The 24,571-nt window shown below is 49.5% G+C and overlaps 1 non-coding gene across 1 annotated transcript in view; it reads right to left on the bottom strand.

Moving 5' to 3' along the window:
* The window catches only part of LOC105758587 (uncharacterized), a 102,124-nt gene extending 84,972 nt beyond the window's left edge, over window positions 1-17,152 (bottom strand). The window contains exon 1 of the transcript XR_012053542.1: window positions 15,840-17,152. This is a non-coding gene — a transcript (uncharacterized protein). The remainder of the gene's footprint in view (window positions 1-15,839) is intronic.
* Between the last annotated feature and the right edge of the window lie 7,419 nt (window positions 17,153-24,571).

Here is a 24,571-nt window from a genome sequence, read left to right as displayed (position 1 = left end):
ACACAAGGAGAGAGCACCTGACCCAGCACAGGGCAAGGTGCCGATGGAGCTGCACCGGGAGAAGGTGAAGTGTGCTTACACACATGGCTGCATGCACACACACACACACACACACACACACACACCACCTCCCAGCCCTCACAGTCACCCAGACACACCCCCTGCAAGGACACTCTGCACACTCAGGACACACACACGTGCTGGACACACACACAGACATTTACCCACTGCTGTTTCCACACCACCTTGCATAAAACCCCTAAAAACTCAAAGCTCCTCCAAAGGATGAGGTGCTTCTCTTCTTCACATACACACTGCACTGACCTACAAGGTTGCACATCTGTATTAAGATGTACACGTGATAACTCAGACAACCATCACACAACACCACATCAGCTCCACCCAGCCTATTCCACCTCTCCTATGAGTACACAGCAAAAACATTTTCATACAGCACAGCAAATAGTGATCCCTGTGCAAAGGCACACCCAATATATACCCAAACATGACTACCACACACCAGCTCCTGACCCCTTATACAAAACTATCACCATACAAACACACAGCATTTAATGAGCCCACTCCCATAGCAGAGACTAGAAAAAGTGCCATGTACACACACACATCCATGTCACTGCAAACTCCACACTAGCAAATGACGTATCTGTAAGAAAATGAGGGCACATAAAACATCATCATGCACTCAGGAAAATAAGTCAAGCAAGCACCAGTGGCTGTATATCACACACAAATATACTCTTCTTATGAATTGCCTGCAGCATACAAACTGATTGTATCAGATACTGTTACCTACCTAAACTCAGCCCACACAGTGGCATAGCATCCTTCTGGATCCTAAACATTAGCCCCAGCAACCACCAGACATATTCTGTCACATGGAAAACACAAATACTCATCAACATCCAACACAGGCAGACAAACAAAAACTAGACATAAAACACAGACAGCCAGCACCACTCACCCAAAAGGAAAAAAAAAAAAAAACATTCTTGAAAGTTATGAACTGTAACTCACTTTGGAGACAGCTGTATTATTCTGTGCAAGTGCACAGGTGCATATTCACACACACACATTCCACTGCCATGCCAAATCTGCTTTAACTGCCTCCACCTCTGAGTAAGATTTCCCCCCTGCTTTTGTTTTTTCCTGCACTTCTGCTAATTCTGCCCATTCTACAATCTTCCATGTGTCTGTCCACCGACGAGAGCTTACACTCTGGAGGGCAAAGTGTCTGGAGCAGAAAGCCTGCAAAAGCAGCCAGACTCATCCCTTCTCTTTCCCTCCGTTCTGGTGTTAAATGTGCATAATTTGCATGCAAAGAGTGCGCAGTCCCACCAGCCCCGGGTGCTCTGAAATTGGCTGATAGTGGCATCGGGGGATGTGACTGCAAAACCTAAGCATGGCAAAGAAGTACATAAACCCTTATGGGAAGCAGAGATTTGGCCAGGAAGGCACCGGCTTCCCCCAGGCCCCTGGAAAGACAAAGAGATACATGGGGTGGGTAAGAAGGGGCAAGGGAATGAAGGGAGATCGGCCCAGTACCAGGGACAGCACAGCGAGCACTCCGCCGGGCTTGTTTAACAAGCTCGGCACTGTCACAGCGTGATGCTGCCAGCGATGATGGACAACAATCAGGGTTCGACATCAGGGCAAGCAAGCGTACCGGTGTGCCCTCGAGAAATGGGAAAGGCAAGGGAAAGCATGGGCTTTGCAGCGGGGAAGAGCAGCTGCAGGTTATATGGCATAGGGGTCCATGGCTGCACTGGGATCATTGGAGCAGTGGTGGCACAGATAAAAAAGGAAGAGCTCACAGGCAGAAAAAAGGCTGGCATAGGCATGGCTTAGACACAGGCAATGCAGGGGTTGCCGTCGGGTCTAGCCCCAGCCACATGGAGGAAGTGTGAAAGGAGCCCCATAAGCTCTTGTCCTGTGCTATTGGACAGCATAGGCTTCCAGCACGTGGATACGCCTCAGTGTAGGTCAGTGGAGTGTACAGTGCAATGGCCTCTTTTAGGAGCTCCATGCCCTCACACACATTATGTGCCCCAGCAACCTCAGCCCCTTCCCTGTTCGTGTACACTTTCCACACTCTGGCATGCCCACTCTCAACTCCTCAAAGCCACCTACTTCAGGACACTCCCACCTCCCCATGCTCGCACCACATCCATGTCCATGTGGCAGCATCAGAGGAGCCAGAAGAAACATGTAGAGAAGTCCCCACTGCCACCTTAGCCCCAAACAGCCCCTCTACCCCTCTGCCTTCACTGGTGCCACCACCATTCGCTTTTCTGAAGTGGAGTAGAAATTTGAAGGAGTAGAAATTTCCTGTCTCTCTCAGCTAAGCATGGCCTGTGCATCGAGGCAATTTGAGCTGGTTGGTAATGTCAGTGCCTTGGCACTGCGCTCAGTTGTACCTGCGTGCCTCTTCCCACAAACATCCATTGTGCATTACAGCAGATGAATAATTTAGGCTGAAAGGGGACAAGTGAGAGAGTCTTTTGGGTCTCAGCAAGGCACGTGTACAAAGCAGACTGGAGATGGAGCTGCCTCATTTGGTCAAAGCTAACAGATGCTGCCAAATCTAGAAAAACCACTATGGCCTGAAGTGCTACTTGGGTTAAAGTACGGTCATGAGGGCAATTCAAAGAGGCATTTGGACTCAGAATTTCTAATAGATGCTGAGAGTGACACAGAGGTGTTGTGTGTGGATGGGCAAGGAGGATCTTCATCTCTGAGACACTTAGCACCGACCTAAGAAGCTGAAGAGAGCCACTAATGGAGAAGGGAACCATCATCCTAAACTGACCTGCCAACCATCTGCTCCTGTGCTTCAGAAGCATGGAAGAAGTACTATGACTGGCTAAAAGGGGAAAAGGGATTGAGAAAGCACAGCAAGCAGGAGCTGAGTGGGATGCAGATGCGTGCTTGCATGTGTACATTGATGTTCCTCTCAAAGAGATGCAACAGATCACAGCTTAGTGGTGGCAAGCAGGGGGATCTGGAAGACACAAACATGGGTCTGTCAGTGCTGCCCTGAGCCCATCTGCATGGGATAATGCTGAAAGGGGGCAACCTGGACAATGTGGTGCCACATGAGCAGGTGGGTGTGCGGGAATGCGTGGCCTCTGGTGAGCACCTGTGTGTTGGTGCTCTGTATGTGCCTGCTCTGAGGAGTGGATGCTAGGTATGGATGTCTGGGATATGCATGTGTGCATCAAGTGCTGCAGTGCAGGGTGAGCAGTGACTGTGTGTATGAGTTGGCTCCTTGCTGAAAACACTGGTGCTTTTGTGAGGTGTCAGAGGGAGTGGTGGGTCCCCAGTGGCTGCCTTGTGTGTGTGTGGCAGCATTTACCCTGGTAAGACACCGGTGTGGCACTGCACACCTGCAAAGCCTTGGGAAAGCAGTGCAGTGCCACAGTATAAAACTATGGGAGGGAGCATGTACTGGAGAGCACCCCTAGGAGCATCCCGGTTGGCAGGGATGGGATCCTTCCTCTGGGTGGAACAGTCCGTCTGGCTCCTGCACTGCCTCTCCTCCTGGACTCCGCTTTCCTTCCTCACCTTCCCTCAGCTCTCCTTGCGCACTGGCAACAGCAAGCTCTGCCCTGGGAGCCAACTCCCACTCATCACACTGGGAGGGAACTCCTTTCTTAGCAGTTCCCTGGTATTTTCCCATATTGGGAGCCAGAAAGTGAAGAAAAACCTCAGTGGGCAACCTGAACTGGACCTATTCCCTTTCCATGTTCTTATTCCTCTTTTCAACCCACAGGAACTGCATTACAAACTCACAGGCTTTCACCCAAACCTACAAACTTCTACCCCCAAGCCCCAAACACTACAAACCAGACTCAGGTCACATCTGAGCCATGGGCCATCTCAGGCTGACACGGCTCAAGTAGGGCAACTCAAGGTAACAGGAGAGACCAGTCCCTGTAGCTGGGAATATGGAGAGGCTCCTGCAGCTGCAGCCATACCTGTCTGACTTTCAGCTCTCCAGCTAGACTTGCCCATAGCTGGGGTTGGAGTAAGAATTTTTATACAGGAATTGCAGTCAGCGCAGCTCAAACTCACACTTCTGGAGCCAAAGCAACATGTCTTAGCTGCTCTGTATTGGTCCCATCAGAAGGCTAAACTTTCAGCCAGGTTCCACTTCCAGGGGAACTTCCAGGCTGGGTTCCAAAGCATGGAGCCTGTCCACTTGGAGCACGTCCTGGGGCAGTGGGACTTGAGTAAGAAGAAAACCCCAAACACATTTCTTTATTTCTTTAGCCAGTTCTGCAGATCACTACCTCCCTCCCAAACACCCTACCCCGAGATCTACTTGTTTGTTCTGAGGCTGATCTAAATTACTCAACTCCCCATACTGAAATGCAAACAACTGGCCTCCATTTCAGGCTTTGCTTTTGCCCTATATCCCACTTCACACCTATTCCCTCTGGAGGACAAAACTAGCACACAGGAGCCACTTGTGGAAATATGCACATCTTCCCTGGAATGCTTCATGGGCTCCCAGTGAGACCCAGTTTCACTCAGGACCAGAAACACACAGTTTTGCCATGAAATGGAGCCTTCACACTTAAGCGCCATCTGTTTTTTACTCAACTGCAGTCCCGAATCTGGGGTATCCCAAAACTTTACTCAATCCTATGCACTGAAAGCCTCACCTCTAAGCTCCATTTTGAACCCTTTGTCTCCAGTTTTCTTCTGAACTCAGCCTTTCACTTTACACATAAGAGTGCTCCATACCACTTCCCTTCTCTGATGTTTTCTCCACACCATACAAGACGACAGACTGGGAAAGTCTGGCTGTCTGATCCACTGCCTAGCAGCAGTCACGACCCGCAGTGCAGGTCTCCAGGAGGCAGGAGAATATTTGCCAGATTTTTTTTTCCCTACAGAGGAGCCCTGCACATGGCTTAGACAGTTTGGGTGACCTTTTCACTGCTGGCAATCACAACCAGGAAAATAACCCTCTGTGCTAATATTTAAATGTCCACCATGAAAAGCACAGAACCAATCTCAGTATCTGCTTTGGGCTCTCCCCTGTGCAGCACCACAGCATTGCTGCTCCAATTCTTCCCTCACACTGAGGTCTTTCCCTCCAGCCCTGCATCCTGGTCTTCCCTGCTCAGCTTCATGAACAGCTCCTGCCGATGCTTTTCCCACATCCTGCCCTGCAGCCCTGCCAGCTTTCCAGGCCCCACCGGGCATGCAGAGAGTGAGCCCCTGATTACCATTCAATCTGGATTCTCATTAGGATGAAATGCCCCTCCAGGAGATCCATTAACAGTCCATAAGGTTAACTTAATCCAGCCAGTCTTGTGTGGTCTCTGCCCAAATTCCCTATTACATTAACAATCTTGAGCTTTAATTAGCATGTGAGGCAGAGGTGGCATTATTAATGGAGATAATATGGAGCATTAAGAATAAACAGGCCAGGCTGTCTCTCCCCCACCATGCATGCAAATCCTCTTCTGTGCAGAAACAGCATGAGCTTCCCCCATGAGCAGCACACATGAAGGGCTGGGGTGCCCCAGACCAAAGACAAACCCTGGAGCGTACAGCCAGGCTGCTGCAGGAGGATGATGGGGAGGAAATGAGATCCCGGAGTGACTCTTCATCTGCCTGGGAGATGAGGGGCTGATAATGGGGAGCCCACAGGGTGGCAAGTCCTGTGAGGCAAATCCTTGCACCAGGAAGGAGCAGTCATGTCCTTGGCTAACCAGCCACCCCATCTTTCTGGGAAGCTTGGCAAAGCAAGGCCAAGGTTATGTGAATCTCTGTTCCCTTGCACGTTCAATTCACGCTGCCATGTGCCTGCAGTCAGGATAGTACAATGGGTGTATGGGCTTGAACCCCACATGTAGGGAAGGGGTGTCTGTCCGAGGGGGAACGGGCTATAGGAACTGGCTGCAGCTGTGCAAAATGCTCCTCATGAGTCTCCTTTCTGACCACTGAGCCCCAGTGCACTGAGAATACAGGACAGGACAGAGGGGCTTCAGCTGAAGGAGAGAAGCAGTCATTTGGGGGACCAGAGAATAAATGATGGGGGTTCCAGCTTGGTGCAGATTGACCATGTGGTGGGGAAGGGACAGGTCCATCTTCAGACAGGCTGGTGACTGGTCACCCAGGTGGCTGCTCAAAAGAGCTGGGTCATTACAGGTGAAGGGTCAGTCTGGGGCAGACCCTCTCCCAGGCCAGGCAGAGGCAGCACAGGTTTGAGTAGAGGAGGGGAGGACTGGTGCTGCCAGCAGCAGCAAGGGGCTGGGGCAGCAAAGGGTAAGGGATGCACTGAGTATCAGCCAGGAGAAATTGCAAGCCTGACACTTTCTTCTAATACAAGCACTTGCAAAATCATAAGGCAAAACAGGGGAGGAAAGAAGCAGAAGCCAAGGAAGCAGAGCCTAATGACAGGACCTCTGGACTGCTAATTCACTTCCAGCAGCACTCAGCAGGATGGGGATGAAGAGAGAAGCATGTCTCAGGGACCCACAACTGCAGGGAATGGCTTCCTGAGTCTGGCTTGTTCCTGAGGTCTGACCCATGCTGTTCCAGCATGGCTCCCTTGCTCTCAGTGTGTCCCTCTGGGCTTTGCAGAAGGGCTTGCACTGAGAGCAAGGATGCCCGAAGCACACAGTGATATCCCTGTGCCTCGGCCCTGGAGCACTCGGCCAGTGCTAAGGAGCCTTGTGTAGCGAGGAGCAGTGCCTCAGGCTGGGCTCTCTCCCAGGGCTGCACTCAGCATCAGCCCAGCTGCCTTCACATGCCCAGAGGTGCTGCAGACAGCAGCAGAGGCCCTGAGCACAGCCCAGCTCTTCCACTTCCCAGCACAGCAAGCTCCCACTCCCCCAGGCCCACCAGCCAGCCCCTGCCAAATCCATTTGTCCAATCTTGTGTTTTCTACTAATCCTGTTGAGCCATCCTTTAAGTTGCTCTGCGGCAGAGATAAAAAAATACAAAGATGCCCTAAGAAGCTTCCCCTGACCTTGCTCAATTCAAGATAAAGGGCTTTGATTTAAAAAATTACAGTGGGGGTCTGTCACTGATCCATTGCATGGATTAAAGGGAAGCAGAGACATGGGATGCAGCTAGTGATAGGTGAGCAGACAGGGAGAAAGGTTACAACCAGCATGGGTGAGGAGACAAAACAAAAGAAAGGACAGAAAATGAAAGGGGAGGAAGAAAAAATAACTTCTCCCTCGCCATCTCCATACTTGACTATTGGTAGAAAAGCTTTGTACACTCATGATGTTATACAATGTCCCACCACCTTTCCTGGTCTGTAAGGAAGAGTGAGGCAGCGGCTCTCTCTGTGGTGTGACCAAGCTGGGGACAGGGTGCTGGGACTGGAGAGGAGCTCCTTGCCCTGTCAGAAGCATCCAGTGAAGTATCTGACTGAAATCCCAAGGCACAAATGCCTGCTAAAGAGATTGTCATCCCTATCTCCCCTTTTGAAGTTGTTCAGACTTTTCTTCCTCCACCTCTTCACCCTTTCTTCACACCAGAGCTCACAGGTCATCTCCTTCCCTTCCTGACAGTGCTGTCTCTCACATCTCCTGCTGCTTGGCCTGGCCCACATCACATCTAGCAGCATCTAAACAGGCTTCCCACCACCCACCTCAGTCCCCTGCAGCCCTTGACTCAAAGGTTACTCAGAACAATTTTCCTCTTGGGAAATGTCATAAGGACTAGTGACGGCACCTTCTTCTTTCCCTGTACCCCCCAACATTTGTTACACCCCACAGGGCCCCTTTGGTCCCTGGCATGAGCCTGTTTCCTCCCCCTGAACCTTTTCTGTTTGAAGATCACTCAGAAGATGGCTGATGTTTCATTTTCATTCTTCTTTTACAGGTATGTTAACCAGAAAAGAAAGCTAAAAGAAGGTGTGCACCTCTCATAAAAAATGCTGGAAAACTGATAACAATGGATGAGGAGAAGGCTAAAGTACTCAACAAATTTTTTTGCCTCGGTCTTCAATGACATTTCTGCCCACGTCTCTTGAGTGGATGGACAGCGGGATGGGGACTTGGAGGGCAAAGTGCTCCCCACTCCAAGGTCAGGTTCATGAGTACCCGAGGAACCTGAACATATGTAAGTCTATGGGCCTTGACAAGATGCATCCCAGAGTCCTGAGAGACTTGTCCGATGCTAAGCCACTTTCCATGATATTAAAAAAGTCATGGCAGTAAAATGAATTCCAGGTGACTGGGAGAAGGGGAAAACTTTACCCATCTTTAAAAAGGGTAGAAAGGAGAACCCTGGGAACTACCCACCTGTCAGCCTCACTTCTTTGCCTAGGAAGATCATGGGAGATCCCCTTCCTAATTTTCAAGCCTCTTCAGAGTCTGCCCAGTTCTGGCTTGATGACCAAGGGCACCTTCAACTGATTTCAGTATTTTTGCCCAGCTTCTTCAGCTCCTCCTGTACCATGTATGGGCACTGTAGATGACTCAAACATTTTCACCTGAGTGGGACCTGGTGCAGCTCATCGCTGTGATGTCACTTCCCATCCAGCCACACCCAATGTCCTGCTGCTAAAAGCTAAACCACTGTAGCCAAGAAGGAGGCAGCTAGTAGTTGCAGAGAAATTAAAGGTGAAGGGATACAGGAAAAGAGACAACAGAGATCATGAAATTACACAGGTCTATAAAACCACAGATGAGAGAAGGGCAGGGGAAAGAGGTGTTAACAGCCTCTTCCCACTCAAAGATCAAGGGTTAGGAAATTAAACCAGAAAGTTACAGGTTCAAGACAAACTGCATGTTTGTGCTGCATAACTTCCTACTGTGAAATTCTGAGGATTCTAAAACTTTATCTGACCTCAAAAATTGGCAGGACAAATTCAGAGAAGAAATGCATCCACTGAGAACTAAAAAGTACACAACAGATCTTCCAGCACTGGGTCCCTCAAATATGCTGAGGCTGAAAGGGTGCTCAGAGGAAGTGTGGCTACACACTTGTCCTGCATGTAGGCTATTCCCTCTTTCAGCTACATCTGGAGATACTGCACTGGAAGGAGCACAGACCTAGCTTGGTAAGATCCTTTTTGTATTCCTATGGCTTTCCATAGCCAGGCTGACCCAGAAGTTATGGGCAAGAGTAGCTCTGAGTAACAGTATCATTTTGGTGCATTAGATCATTTTGGAGATGGATGGACAAGACAACAAACATAGCTTATTCCAATAAAGATTTTTTTCCCCTGACCAAAAGCTGGAAGGAGGTCAGGTGTCATTTCAACCAGTCATTCCAGTACGGATTCTTGCTGGGAATAACATCTCTCGCTCCCTCAATGCCTATTTCTAGACTTTTTTAAGACCAAATCCCCTTTCCCTGTGTTGATAAACACAGAACTCTTTAAACAGACCATCTGTAACAGGTCCAGCCCCCTTGAATTCCCTTCCATTTCCCTGATCTGTCTATCACACTATTCATGGCAGGCTCTCCACACTAATCCTTTTATTATGATCTCGCTCAATTTTCCTGGCCTATGACTGCAATGAGGGAAGAAAGGAGGGGTATTAATCCTTCTGACCTTGTTGTCCCAATTCTGGGCCATCTGTGACTGGGAATTCAGAGGAGGGAAGTCTGATCCTCCTGACCCCACTATCAACCCCTTACTTTGGGAGGTTCAGTTTGTACTGTCCTAGAAAGATGTTGTGGAAAAGCCCATTTTCACTTACAGGCACTTCCTATGAGATTGCACCCTAGACTACCTTTCAAGCCAGAGAGAGTGGAGGGAATAATGTCCTCCACCTCCACCAGATTCTGTTTACTTACTCCTCCTGTATCACCTCCCTGCTCCCTCAACAGCAGTGTCTGTGGATTCTTCCCAGCCACAAGACAGGGAATCAATAAAATGTGAAAGACAATCAAAGATCTCTCAAAATTTCCCTGGCAATGCTGCATATAAAGAGGAGGCCTTGCAGCTCACTCCACTTCCACCACTGGCCAAGTGTAGCCTGTTCCCTCTACCCCTTCCCACCACGTTTCCTTGCTGCCAGCAGTTGCATCTCCATGAACCTGCTGCACTATTTCATAGAAGGTTTGAGCACTTACAACAGGAAGCTTGCATGTATCCTCAAGATACAAATATTCTCTTTGCTCAGCTTCATCCCTACCTCTGACTTTGCCCATTTTTTGACACTTTAAACAATCTCCTTTCCTTGGTGTTTACAGTCCTCAGTACACACAAACTGTTACATATCATCGTTTAGTCAAGCTCTACATATTTTGTTATTTAAATCTCTCCTTATAAATAAGTACCTTCAGCTCTTTCATAATTTTTATTGCTCTTCTCTGAAATCCCTCCAATTTATCACCCTCCTTCAGCTAGCACAGCACCCAGGTTTGCATGCTAGGTTTTCCAGACTGATCTTACTAAGGTCTTGGAGGTAACAGGAATTTGGTCTCCCTAGTGCTTCAAGCCTTGATGTTTCTGGGTGTACTGAGTTTCTGGATGTCAGGAAAGCTGTCTCACTTCATATATGTGGCACCAGGCAATACAACTCAAGGCTGTCTCCCCAGGGAGAGAAAGAAGAAGGTTCATGAGAGGTGGGGAGAAGAAGACACATGGACAGGAGGGACAGATGTCCTACAGCTGAACAAGGGACACGACAACAAACCTTTACATACTGACACACCACGAGAAGAAACATGAAATCCTGGATATGGAAAAGGTGCATATGCACAGACACATAAACACACATGTGTTCACTCCACAAATAAGCCTCCAGTGACCTGCATCACACAGGAGTGCACACAGGAACACATACACCACGAGGCAGGAATGACACACATGTGCATGGAGACTTTGGACGTGCACATGTAACCTGTGCACACAAGAGGACAGGACAAAGACTGGCAGAAAAAGGTGCTCTTCCTGCTCACAAACATACATGTTCTCATGCATAAACCAATGCTCCCAGAGGAAAGATAGCAGCTCATGGAGTCCTTATAGTAGCCTGAAAATACACAGGCAGCTCTGACCCATCTGGTCTGCAGATTGAGCCTATGAGCCATGGAAAGAATGAAGACAAACATATGACACCTTGCCTTAAGGCAACTGGTAGCACATGCATCATACTGAGCCAGAGTCTTCATATCTACAGACCCTTCCGTAGTGATTACATTATCACCAAAGCTATTCAGAAGTGAGGTGAAAGCTGAGAACCACAGAGGGGAAAAAAGGGACTCTCTACAAGGCAGTTGTGGCAGAACTAGGGATCCCACCTCCTACTCTGTGACCCCCCCTCCCTGAGTCATGTTACTGGTGATCCTTCCTCACAAGGATATATTTGCTCCATCTCTCTTCTATCAGACATCCAAAGGAGTCAAAAGCACCCACAGTTTCTTGTAAACAGTCTTTCCCCTACAGCTTACCAAAACCAGACAGGTATTAACATTTTGTGAGTGTCAATGTATAGAGAACACGAATTCTTGGCCTCCAGACACAGCTTCTCACTTCTGTGAAATTCATACTGCAACTTCAGCTCCCCAGAGCATCACCTGGAATGAAATTCTGTGCTAAAGGGCTGAAAAGCTGGAGATGCACTCCCCAGGGTGACTGCAGATGAGAAAAAACAGCCCCAGCACATCAGTCAGGTCAGCACAGAATGGGCTTCACCTTCAACAGCAGAACAGACTCACCTGAGGGTTTTGATCCCATGCCTATCTCCACGGCGTCTGATGCTATGCTATAGGGCGCCATGTAGCCACTGGGACTCCCCACACCACTGATGCCTGGAGACCTTTGAAGGCTCCCTGCAAGTGGCAACATCTAGGGACAAAACCCATCAAGTCATTCACCTCAACCTGACTCCTCATAGCTTGTTTGCCACCTCTTAAAATGCCATGGAAAGAGTGACAACTGCCCTTCCTTCCTTCTGTACCTCAGCTGGTCAGCTGGAACTGGGTTTCCTCTTGGCTTATGAATGCTGAGAAAATGAGGTCATTTCTCCTCAGTGACAGAAAATTATTTGGTGAGGAAAGCAGTTCATCTCAGGCAATGGCTATGTACCCCTGAGCTACCCAGGAGACCCTTAAAGAGGAGGTCAGGGCAAAACAAGGCACGAAACCAGCACCAGCTGGGGAGCACAGGAAAGTCAGGGCAAATACAATGCTGCTAAAGTGGGGCTGTGACTGCTGCCAAAGCAGCTCACCACTGAAGCAAACACAACAGCAGTCCCACAGTCATTGTCACCTCCAAAGTGTCAAGCTTGACTCATCTGAGGGTTTAAATACAGCACTCATCTGGTTCACAGCTGTGAGAAACTCATCCTGACCCAGCAGAGAGAAAGGGTTGGAGGTGGGTCAGAGCCCCGTGGTCTGCTCCCTGAGTTCTGCATTCTCCCTTTCCAGAACACAGCAGGGATTTCAGTGCCCCACTACCCTGGCAAAAGCGGTGGCTCCCGTGCATGCAGCTTGCCTCTCCTTCAATAGCTCACTCCATGTTCTCCCTCACCCTCTTCCCACATGGAAAGGCACTGGGGGACACAGAGCTCTGCTCCTTCAGAACTGCTCAAGCACCTGCTGTAACTCCAGTCTGGATCCCCAGCAGCAGAACCTGCAGAGCTACCAGGCAAACTCCAGCTTTCCCTATAGCTGCCTGGGGTCCCTCACTGCTCAGGACAGCTCTGCTCCGTGAAGAAGAAAAGCAAAACTGCCTCTGTTTCCAGAAAAGGAGATGTTTCGCTGGAACACCTTTGCTCCACTCCTAAGCTGCTCCTGTCTGCTCTGGTGCGCAGGCACGGGCAAGGGCTGCAAGTGTTTTTTGGGACATCACACCCCTTTATCAGAGCAAAGCATGCCCCATGAGCTCACAAGAGTGTGAGGACAGAGGTGTTCCCTACATGTTCTCTGCCCTCCCTCACACTGATAAAAGAAACAACTTAGCCCAGGTTGTACTTACAGGCGACCAAGGGGAAAAAACCCACCGTATTTAGGATGAAGGAGAGAGCAGCCAGGTCTCTATCCCTCAGCAAATGTGCTGATATTTTCTGACATAGCTGATAAGAGCACTGTGTGGTTTCAACAGGCCCTGATATGACCAGTAGCTTTTTTCCCAGGTGGGCAGAGCTTTTCACCACTCTTCAACAGGGTCAGATGAGGCAGCTGCGCTTGGCCCGGAGCTGCATCTGGCTTCTGACACGACCCAGGTAAGAACAAACATCGCGGACATCATCGCAGCTACGCTTCCCTCCCTTCTGCCTTCCCTGCAATTGTTACCTCTCCCATTTTAACCACAAGCCGCCTCCCAGCCAAACCTACACCTCTGCATGCCCCCCTTCCCCAAATGCCCTCTCTACCCTCCGAGTGGCTTCTGCTCCACAGTGTAGCTTTGCACCAGTGCAGCAGATCAGACAGCATATTCCCAAACACCCGCTTTGCCTGGGGCTGGGGGAAGAGCGGGAAAGGCCATGCATCCACAGTTCTTCCCTTGGTGGTGTAGTTTTTGATGGGGGGAAAGCAATGAAGGCAGTTTGCTTCATGCCGACAAATCTGCATGCTTGTGGGCCGGGTGCCCTGAAAGCCAATCTCCCCCCAAGGAAAATAATGGAGTGAGGAGGGTGGCAGATAGGGAAGGGGTTGGGGGTGGGGGGGAGGTTGGTAGGTTGGGGAAATCAGTGGGATTAAAGTGTCTGCTTCTCACCCCTGGCACTGCATCGGCACCCCTCCACTCCCTGCAGCTTCCTCACTGCTGCTGGTATGGTCTGCACAGAGCAGGGAGGCGAGAGGGGGGCTGTATTTAAATATATTAATAATGCATGTTCCATGCAAATAAAGCTTCCTTTGAATATTACATTAGCGATGCTGTCAGGCTGCGCTTCTTGGGACCCAGGAGTGACGGGATGTGTGGGGACTCGGAAGGGGGGTGTGGGGATGTAGGGCTCACCAGAAATTCCCTCATACCCCAGCACAGCCTCCTTCCTCCCCCTCCATCCCAGCTCCCCCACATTACACACACTCCCACTCCCTCCCACCTCTCCGTGCATGACAAATTCCTTGGCTCACAACGTGCAATGCAGCCAGGCTCCCCAGTCCCCAGGCCCCCTCCAGTGGCATGGGGCCCCCCTCCACTCCCTATATCATCTTTAACCCCCACTCCAATCTCAGCAATCCTCTCCCTGTTCCACAGCTTGGTTTATAGCTCTGTGCCTCCAGAGTGGGGAGAAGGGTCCTACTCTGCAGCCTTTAGGGGGAAGGAAGGGGAGCAGTTCCTAAATCCGGCCTGCACCTTGTGTACCCCTTTTGTTTGCACCCACCGTGCCCGTGTGAGCGGAGGGTGGGTGCCAAAGGACCGCGGGCTGTGCCAGATGTATTTGCCCGCAGCACAGGAGCGATGCTCTCCCTCCCCATCACAGACACCCCCTTCCCTGGGCGCTGGAGAGGATGTTTGGCGTTTGTGCACAGCCAGCCCGGCTCTGTGCACACTCAGATGCGGGACACGCACGCGTGTGCTGCATGCACGCATGCAGGGCTGGGGCACACACTCGCGAGAGGGCATTACGCACAGCAGCTCCCGAATATGCTGCCTCCTGCAGTATTAGCTGATTTATGCTGCTTTTCCTCAGCCAGATCCAAGCTCTGGAATGGGAAGAGTGGCAGCTGTGCACTCCTGCCTGTCCTGGGATGAGAATAGGATGCGCCTGTTCATCTCTCTTCCCCCACCCCCACCACTCCTCCTTCCCCCTCCTTTTGCTCCCATTCATTCATTCAGCTTCTCCTCCTCCCCATCCCATGCCCCAAAGCAGGAAAGATCCTTATGCATAAAAATGTGGGCATGCTTTCTCTGGTGGAATAAACGGGCATGCAGACACCCTGCAGGCAATACATATACACTTACATATGCATTCGAGTAGCTGTCCTGGGCCCCTACATAAATACCCAGCTCCCACCACCACCACAGACACATTCACACACCCGACAGACACCACGCAATGACTTTTCTGCAGCCAGCCAGTCTCCCAGGAAAGCAGTGTAAGAGCAGAGGAGAGATTTACTCACTCCCTTGCATGCAAACCAGGCAAATATCCACACACCACACAACAGACAGACACACAGACATGGACAAACCACTGTCCGCAGAGGCTTCCCGACAAAGTTTGCAGAGAGACAGGGAACAGGGGGCTGAGGGATGAGGCTGACTCCTTCTCTGTCCCATAACTGCAGGCAATACACAGAGAGCCCTGCCTGTCTGTCCGTACATGCACATGCATGTATGCGTGGGGATATGTACATACACCTATAGCTACACCTATACATGGATACACACATGAACAGACACACACAGATATAAATTCACCGATATAGATACATGTACATATACAAACATATATCTCCTCCTTTTGCAAGGTCCAAATAGATGCAGATGGGTCAAACCCTGCTGTGTTCAGCATCCCAATACTAAGAAGAGCACACACATATACATACACACACACACACACACACACACACACACACACACACGGTGAAAGGGAGACCCGTCTCCAAGCCTCTCTCCCTCCCTCCCATCACCCCATGTAGGCACAATCTCCCCCCTCACAGGCACACACACCCTGGGCCACTTCCCCATCTCCTTTGCACTCACCCCTCGCCTACATCCTCGGATCAGAGGCATCCAACCCCCACGGCGTGCGTGCACAAGCTGGAGGAAAAGGGCAATCCATGCATCCTGCCCTTCTCCCCCTTTTCCAATCTCAGCTGCTTCTCCGAGAGGCAACACGGACGGCAGCCGGGAGCCGAGGACACGCGAGGCAGCAGCACAAGGACTGCACACAAAAACGTGTCACACACACACACACACACACACACACACGTACCTGCTTCTGGAGGGGTGACTGCTCCCAGCTTCCATACGGGGCATGACAGAGACGAAGTGGAGGCACAAAAGACCCCGGTCCTCGAGCAACTTGCAGCCCTGCAGATGTGTTTGTGCGGGGGGGTCTCCCCCACTCGTGTCACCCCTCGGAGCTGTGGCGGTCCTCGCCCCGCAGCTGGCTCATTCCCGGCCGCACCTAGGCAGCGCTCCCAGCCATGCACAGGCGCGGGCACGGCAGGCGGGGATGGAGCAGCAGTCCGGGGAGGGCACGCACAGCCGGAGGATTTGCTGCCTTCGCCGCATCCGCATCACCGGGGGAAGAAGGCAGAAAGGGCTGTATTGGCATTTGAAACGCCAGTGATTAATTCGCCACAGGCTCGGCTGATAGGGCTCTGGGACCAGAGCCGGCGGCACTGCTTCTCCCAGCTGGGAAGGCTCTGACAGGCAAAGGACCCTCTCCCATGGAGCCAGTTCCGAGCTCTCCTCGCCTGCACAGCCACTGCTCCGGTGCAGGCGGAAAGGGGTGGGCCTCCACCGGAGACATGAGCACACGCATGCAACAGCTGCTGGAACTGCACACACACACACACACAGACACAATTCCCCACAACAGCTGCTCGGGAGCTACACACAGCACACAACAGCTTCCCAGGAATACACACAAACAACAGCTGCTAGGGAATCGCACACACACAGAGGCTACAGCTTCTCAGGATTAAGTCACCCACATGAAAATACAACAGCTTCTAGGAACCACACAGCTACAAGCAACAGCTGCTGAGGAGCTACACACACACAGCACAGATGCATGCAACAGCTATACACCTACTGACACAGGTACGTGCAACAGCCATGGGAAACTATACCTCGATACAAGCCCCTGTGTTATTTGTTAAAAAACATTTAACTTAAAAATGTAACAGGAGGTGGAGAAAACCTTTCATCCACACGCAAACACACACATGTGACTGCTTTGGGAAGATTGTCCATCATACACCTCTTCAAATCACCACCACAGAAACACAACAGCTCCCCAGAAAACCCCTGGAGCCACATACCCTCCTGTGCGTCTGGAAGACCTTCCACCTCCCTCTCCCAAACCCACATGTGCCATTGCCAATGGAGATCTTGCTCACAGTCAGAAACAAGCATCCATGTGCACCAGGTGCTGGGGACTCAGGCACAGCTTGGCCCCAAATACTTCACACAGGCAATACCTGCTAGGAAAGCACATTACCAAACACAGGGTCGATCTTAAGAAATTACTCCCCAGTTCCTTGACAGAAAGCAAAAGCACACATGACAGACATAAATAATCTCTGCACAGACAGGCAGGACCACAGCTGAAGGGACACGATGCACCTCTCACACTCACCACAGCATTGGAGGGACTGCCTGTCTCACTCAGAGACACACACACATGCAACAGCTGAAAAAACTTAGGGACATTGGATGGGAGCTGGCTTCCTGGGATGTGCAGTCCAGCCTCCTGCTATTCCAGGCAACCACATCATACAGTCTTGCTCAGAAATGTCTCAAGGTCCATCTGAGTACTGTGAGACTATTTGCTTCCTGCTCAGAAGCCACACTGCAGTTAAAAGCCCTGCATTTACCCAAGCCCAATTCAAACCCACATTATTCCTGGGCCAGCTGGCCACATTCTTCACCTGGGCATGCACAGAGGTTGCAAGAACAAATGGAAGTGCTCTGAAACCTCCATTCCCACCTGAACAGACACCTCCTGCCCCCCTGCTTCACAGAAACATAACACACATGCAACAGCTGGGTGAAGACCTTACCCTCAGCATAAATACCAACATGCTTGCAACATCTTCTAGGTAAACAGACACCTAAGCCTGCCACCCTCAGCACTCACATGCACTCAGGTACAGAATATACAAATATATATTACCTCTGATGGGAAATGAATTATTTTTTTCATGCAGTCCAGAAACTGAAGTGGAATTAGGCTGACACACACACACACCACTGCAAGCAGCACTGCTATTAAAGGTATTATATTAATGGCATGAAACTGCTGCAGGGGAGGTTTAGGTTGGATATTAGGAAAAGATTTTTCACCCAGAGGGTGGCTGACACTTGAACAGAGTCCCCAGGGAAGTGGTCACAGCACCAGCCTGACAGAGTTCCAGAGGCATTTGAGCAATACTGTGAGGCACATGGTGTGATTTTTGGGTTGTCTTGTACAAAACCAGGAGTTGGACTCAATGTTTCTTGTGGATCCCTTCTAATTCAGGATATTCTATTCTATTCTATTCTATTCTATTCTATTCTATTCTATTCTATTCTATTCTATTCTATTCTATTCTATTCTATTCTATTCTATTCTATTCTATTCTATTCTATTCTATTCTATTCTATTCTATTCTATTCTATTCTATTCTATTCTATTCTATTCTATATTGTGATGCCCATTGCATCTAAAGAAGCTCACCTGTGGCCCACATCCCCATCCTTCTAGTTAACATATGAGCACAGAGCAATGTAATTTCCCCATCTGTCTCATGCCTGCAGCTTTATAGAGGGAAGGTGAAGTCTTTTGACCCCTCTGCATGAGGGGTCATGCATAATCATCTCATGTAAATCCAAACCCAGCAAGCAGAGGACTGCCCCTAATCTTCTCACAGGCATACAGGAGCCTCATGGATAAAACACCAAACCAATAAACTTCTACATGGGGAGGCAAACAATAAATAGCCCCAAGGGAATGAGTTGCCTCCCTCAAAATACAGGCAAGTTCAAAGGATCCATCTACAGAAGGAGGCCCAGGATCACACACATTAGCTGCATGGCATGAAGAAACAAGTTGGCCCACAAACACACAAATCATCAATCCTTTTGAAAACGACACATAGGAATCTTGTTGTGCCCTCTTGTACTCCAGACCTGCAAACCCAAGTGGGAAAAATCACCCAGACACAAAGGTACACACAAAGACCCACACACTCCTCAGGCAGACAGGCGTGTAGCCCTGAGGATACTTATGGATGTTCCCTGGACCATCTGTAGACATCTGTTCCCAGAGGATTAAATGCCAAAACTACTCACACCTCCTGGAATCAGAGAAGGAAGCTTGTCTTGGCAACTACAGACTCAAATTTCCTTGCCTTTATCACTTTGGGGTGTTATGACTGTGGGGTGTTTCCTCCAAGCGCTTTTGAAGCTAAAAGTGAAAGGAACAGAGACTTGCTTCCATCTCTCTCTCTACTTCCTCCAAGGACACACAGTATCTAATTTTGGAGGGTGTTGAAGTAGGAGAAAAGGTTTCCAACTCCAAATTAATGCAGGATTTGTTCCTGCTTGAGCTCCTCCAGGATCATCTTGCAGTCTGTTTGTGATGAGTCTCCCAGAGGCTCTCCTGCTGGCACACATCCCTTCAGGACTCAGAAGTGCTGGGGCAGGATCCTTGTACTACCAGGGCTTCTGGGGGTCAAACGGTATTTGCTCATTCTCTCACTGACCCAGGAACAACACTTAACTCCAGCAGAACAGAAGTGCCCCAAGAGACAAGCAGAAGCAAGTACCACATTTGCAGCAGTGTGGGACATTTGGGTCCTCAATCTGATTCAAAGCCAGTCCCTCCATGCTTATTTATCCCATTGCAGATGATCTAGAGGGTACAGAAACTCATCCCCATGTTTATTTTGCAGAGGCTCTGACCTTGCCAAAAGCCCTGGAAAGACTGTTGTTTTTTACTTCACAAAAAAAAAAAAAAAAAAAAAAAAAAAAATCACTGAGAGAGGAAAAAAAAACCTCCTAAGGACGTCACAGATACTTTAAGTCAGCTGCAGAGGTGCCTCATTCCCTATGTCCAGCAGTACAGAAGAAGAATCACCTTCTAATTCTCTTGTGCTGATATCTGAGACCACTACCTACAGTCAGGCCTGACCTCCCTGCCCCCTTAATGGGGATGAAAACAGCTCCAAAAAACACTTTGGTTTATACCTTTCTGCTCAGCTCCTGCTCTGTCGGGCTGCTACATCATCTGAGACTGAAGATGCTGTTAGGGGTGAACAAGGGAGCTGACCTTATTAAAGCAATTCCCTAGTGTTTTTCCAACATATGCCAGGGAGTTGTTAAGTTCTGGAACAGCTCAGACTCAGGGAATCACAAAAGTGATGATAAAACTGATTTTTTAACCCTCTGTGCCCCGCCTGGGGATTATCAGCTCAGTGGGGATGGTACCTACAGTCCATGTTAGGAGTAGGGGCGGGGAGTGCAGCCGGCCATCCCCCTCTCAGCCATCACCTTGTGCTGTCTATCCCCAGGAGGAGGGAGAGCCGGGCAGGGAAGGCAGCCACGGCATCTGCCTGCACTACCTGCGGTGTGTGCTGCCAGGGAAGGGAGCCTCGCTGGCAGCGCTTCCAGCTCTTGGAGCCGGCGGATCAGCCCTTCTCCCTCTCTGTCTCTTCCCCTGCCCATCTGCCCGTCTCCCACCGGGACACAACTGGGTCCCATGGATGGGGAAAACAGGCCAAGGGAGAAGGCTGGGCTCTGCCCTCGTTGCAGTCAGAATCTCTGTGCTGATCTATACTGCGGTGAGCAGTGACAGATTGATTTTACAGCTCTGCTTGGAGCCGGCCGCTGGCCCTGGGCTGTGGATGAATCAGCTTTCTCTGGTCCTTGGCTTTTATTTCATTATTTTACTGCAACCTCGCTCACAGGCAGCTAAAGAGGGAGCGACAGGGAGAAACATGAAGTTGGCAGATTTCCTTCCCTGCTCTTGTGCTCCCAGCCTCCCAGACTGGCTTTGGGACTACAGGAGGAGGGAGGGAAGGGATTGTTTTCCAGGAACTGACATCTAGCAGGAATAAAGACATGAGGCTCCTTCTACATGGGTAGATGTATGTTGCAGTGGCTGTGGGAAACAGCAAGAACTGCGCAGGCACTGCACAGCATGAACAGTTCCTGCTCTGCTATGACAATGCCTCGATCCTTGCCAAATGGAGCGGGACCCAGTTTTCAATACCAGGGACAGCATGTTTGGAAATAACAATGCACTCAACCCGTAAGTGCATTGGACACTAACCTGCTTACAGACTCCAGCATGGAAGTGGTTCCAGGTTCTCTTCTTATAGCTGTGGATGTAGAGGAGGGGGCAAGGGTTGTACCCTGTTGTCTTCAAGAGGTCTCAGAGCATGCCACAGACACAAGGTTCTCCTGAAATGAGGTAGCACCTCTAGGCATGAAACTGATCTCCTTCCTTCTCCTGGCTGTGGATATTGTAGATGTTGCTCAGAGAAAGCCAGCTCAACTCCCTTGCCTCTGGCACCGTGAAGAAGAGCAAGAGTGAACTCAAGCAAGGACAGAGCAACAAAATAAAAGGGCAGAAAGGTGTTGGGTTTTCCCAGCTCTGACCTGGAACTACAGTGGGACAGCTCAAGCCAGACTGTTGAAGCAGTCTGGAGACAGAAGTGCAGAGAACAGAGGGACCAAATAAAGAGAAATAAATGTTCTTCTCCACACCCCAAACATCTCAGGAGTGAATAGGAGCAAATATCTGCTCTATTAGACTTGCTTCTGAAAAAATCTTTGTCAGAACTGAAGATCTACTCAGAGGGCCCCTCACCTGTGCTGGCACCTGCTCTGCAAGAGGAGGAGTAGCCAAAGGAACCCAACACCAGTCTGGCCTGCTCCAGCCTTCTTCCCACACGTTCACTTCCCAAGGATGCTTCGCATCACAATGGATGATACTTCCATTGCAACAGATTCAAGACACCCTGGAGCCTTCTCCTGCCTTATTCCAGAGCTCTCCAGCAATACAGACCACCTAGGGAAGGAGTGTTCCTCAGAGGACAGATGTCTGAAGACAAACAGCTAAAGCATTGTGTCATTGGGCTCCCCCAAGTTCATACATATACTTTCTCTCCACCTGCCCCTGTGCAAGCATCAGAGAGTGGCCTTGAAAGTGGCCAGCACAGCTCAAACCATCAGAAGGCAAGGGTCTTTTGATCTGCAAAGATCAAGGTGTGGGAGGGGAAGGGAGGGGAATCAAGACAGGAAAAGCAGGAGAGGCTTCCCAGTGGTCTGTCCCAGCAAGAGGGAGGGAGACAGCAAAGTCCATCTCATCCACTTTGCGTAATCTTTTAATCTCTTGGTTTTTAATCATTCATATCAAGAATGAGACATATCATTAAGAGTAGAAGAAATCCCAGTTGGAGGGGAGATGGGGATGGTGAAGGAGACAAAATGTCCTCTTCTAAGTCTTCTGCCTTGTTCCCTTTCTCTATGTCTCTCTCTCCCCTCCTTCTTTCCTCTCTGCTTACAAGCAATAACATAATAGGTGACCTGACAGACACAGAACACACTGGGGGCCTCAGCACCTGGAGGAAGAGCAGTGCCATGGCCCAGGTGTGGTGCAGGTCAAGCCCTCTCTTGGGGGCAGTCTGCGATGACACACAGGCACAAGGCTCAGTGTGCCAGCTCCTCTTGAAAAGCTCTTCTGCAGCCAGAGACAAACAGCAAGCATTGACAGCCAGGTTTCCTCTTGTCAGAGACAGGGTGACCTGTAGAAGCCAGCCCACCCCTCATGAGGAGAGGAGACACAAGTTTTTGGAGGGCAAAGGAGGACCTGATGGCACTGAGTGACTTGTCCCACAGCCTCAGGCTGGGCACTCCACATCTCAGCTTCTCCCATCTGTCCAATCCCGTGGATAACAATCCTCACCTCAGAGGGTGATTGAAAGAGGTTAATGAATTAACATTTGTAAAAGCTTTAGATAAAAGGCTAAGGATTATTACTGTTGTTATGCATGGAAACAACTCCTAACGAGCATTTCCCATCTCCTCCCTCCTTTGAGCCTAGGGGATCATCTGACACAGATCCTGCCACACAGGAGCTCCCCCTGAGATGGAATTACAGGGAGCGGGCTGCAGGCTGCCAGAGACACTAATCAGTGGAAGACAAATTGGGGCCACTCCATCAACCACGCTGGGCTGTGGGGCTGAGAACCTCTCCACTCACTCTCTAATGACTGGTGACAGATCCATGCCACTCCCGTCAAAGTTCAGCAGGAAAAGGCTGCTGACTTCTGACCATAGCCAGCCTGCCCCTCCTCTTGCCCTTTCAAGGCTGTCGACTGACCCAAGATAGATGCACAAGGGTTTGCTTTAAGGAAAGCTTAATCCCCAAAGGAAACTTCTGGGCTGCTGGCTTGAAGCAAGACTCAGGAACAGGCCAGACAGACATTCCAATCACAGGCATAGGAAGAGACTAGCTGGGATCAGATTTTGATATCTTAAACTTGAGCAAAATGTTTTCTAGGCTAGGGATGAGAAGTAATTCAAAGCAAAAGTCTCAACATTATACATCTCTCCCTTACACACAAATATAACCTCAAGGGAGAAAAGCCCTCCCTAACTCACCTGCTATAAATACACTAAACCACTTAAAATGGCTACGTTAAAAGAGAGCTGGTAATTTGATAGTGGTCTCCACTTAATTAGATTAGGCTCTTCTTGAACTCATGGGCTGAAAGCAGCTGATCCTCCTTTCTTTTTCAGTATTATCCTGTCAGCTGCCATGCAGGAAATTATTGTAGTCACCCATGTCTCTGGCAGCTGGATCACCAACTGCATCTGTGCCACAAAGTGCAGAGCTCCAGGTCCCAGAAGAAGGTGGCTGCACCAGTGCAGTGCCCTGTCTGGGCTGCTCAGCACTGCTGAAAGCAAACAGTCCTATGCACAGCTTGGTGACAAAGTTCTTCCATCACATCTGGGGCACGAACCAGCCTCTGTGCACTGCAATGGATGGGAATTACACTTAAGCTAGGCAAATAGCAAACAGCACAGTTAGTCCCCCCTGCAACAGGAGACCAGAGGACAGCACTACCTTGGTCTTCTCAAGAGACTAGAACATTTGTTAATAAACCATATACGCAGCCAAAATCTTTTTTAAAGTATCTTGTTTGCCTGACTTCTTAATTACAGGGAAATAAGTGACCTTTTTGTAGGTTACAGACATGATCATCATTGATAAAAAGACAGAAAGTCACTTGGAAGGGAGAGGTGAAGCTGTTCTGGTCTTAGGACAGTGACTTGACTTCATCAGTTCTTGAGGGATTTGTCAAGCCGCCCCAGCAATGCAGTCAGCCAGTCATTACCTTTCTCCCTGGAGTCCAATCCAGTTCTCATTCAAACTGGGAGTGATTGTTGCACTGCTATTAAACTGCTGTATTGGACTGCTGTCCCTCCTATCCAGGTCTTCCAACCTTTGCTCAGTGAACTTTATTCTGTCCCTAGCAGGGCTGCATTCTGCTCCCCCCCCAAAACACCTCCAGATTTGGAGAATTGAAATTGCCAGACCTTTTGCTGTCCTTCAACAATGGAGGAAGTTTGTTTTAACAGCACACAATTTTCTATTCAGTGTGTTCTTAATTAATAGCAAAATATGTGTCGGGTTGTTTTGTTGTGTTATTTTTTTTTAATCCTCCTTTTTTGCTATTCAGTTTGATTTTTTATTTTACCTCGTTAATGTAGTGGTGATTTAGATGCAGTTTCCTCTCTCTGCTGCACTTAATGAGTAGTCAGCTTTATTCACTCTCACCCGCATCCTCATGGGAGCATGCTTTGATTTTCTAGTGGGTGCATGAAAACACAGATTAAAGCAATTAGACAGAAATAATCTTAGGGAAAGGGGAAAGAGATCCAGAGCACCTAATTATACCATTTTAATCAAGATACAATTATGCAGAAACTTTTATAGATTATAAA

This window comes from Taeniopygia guttata, chromosome 1A (assembly GCF_048771995.1).
Source record: "Taeniopygia guttata chromosome 1A, bTaeGut7.mat, whole genome shotgun sequence".
NCBI classification, from domain to species: Eukaryota; Metazoa; Chordata; class Aves; order Passeriformes; family Estrildidae; genus Taeniopygia; species Taeniopygia guttata.
Note: the sequence above shows the minus strand (reverse complement) of the source record. Positions and strands in the feature narration are given on the sequence as shown.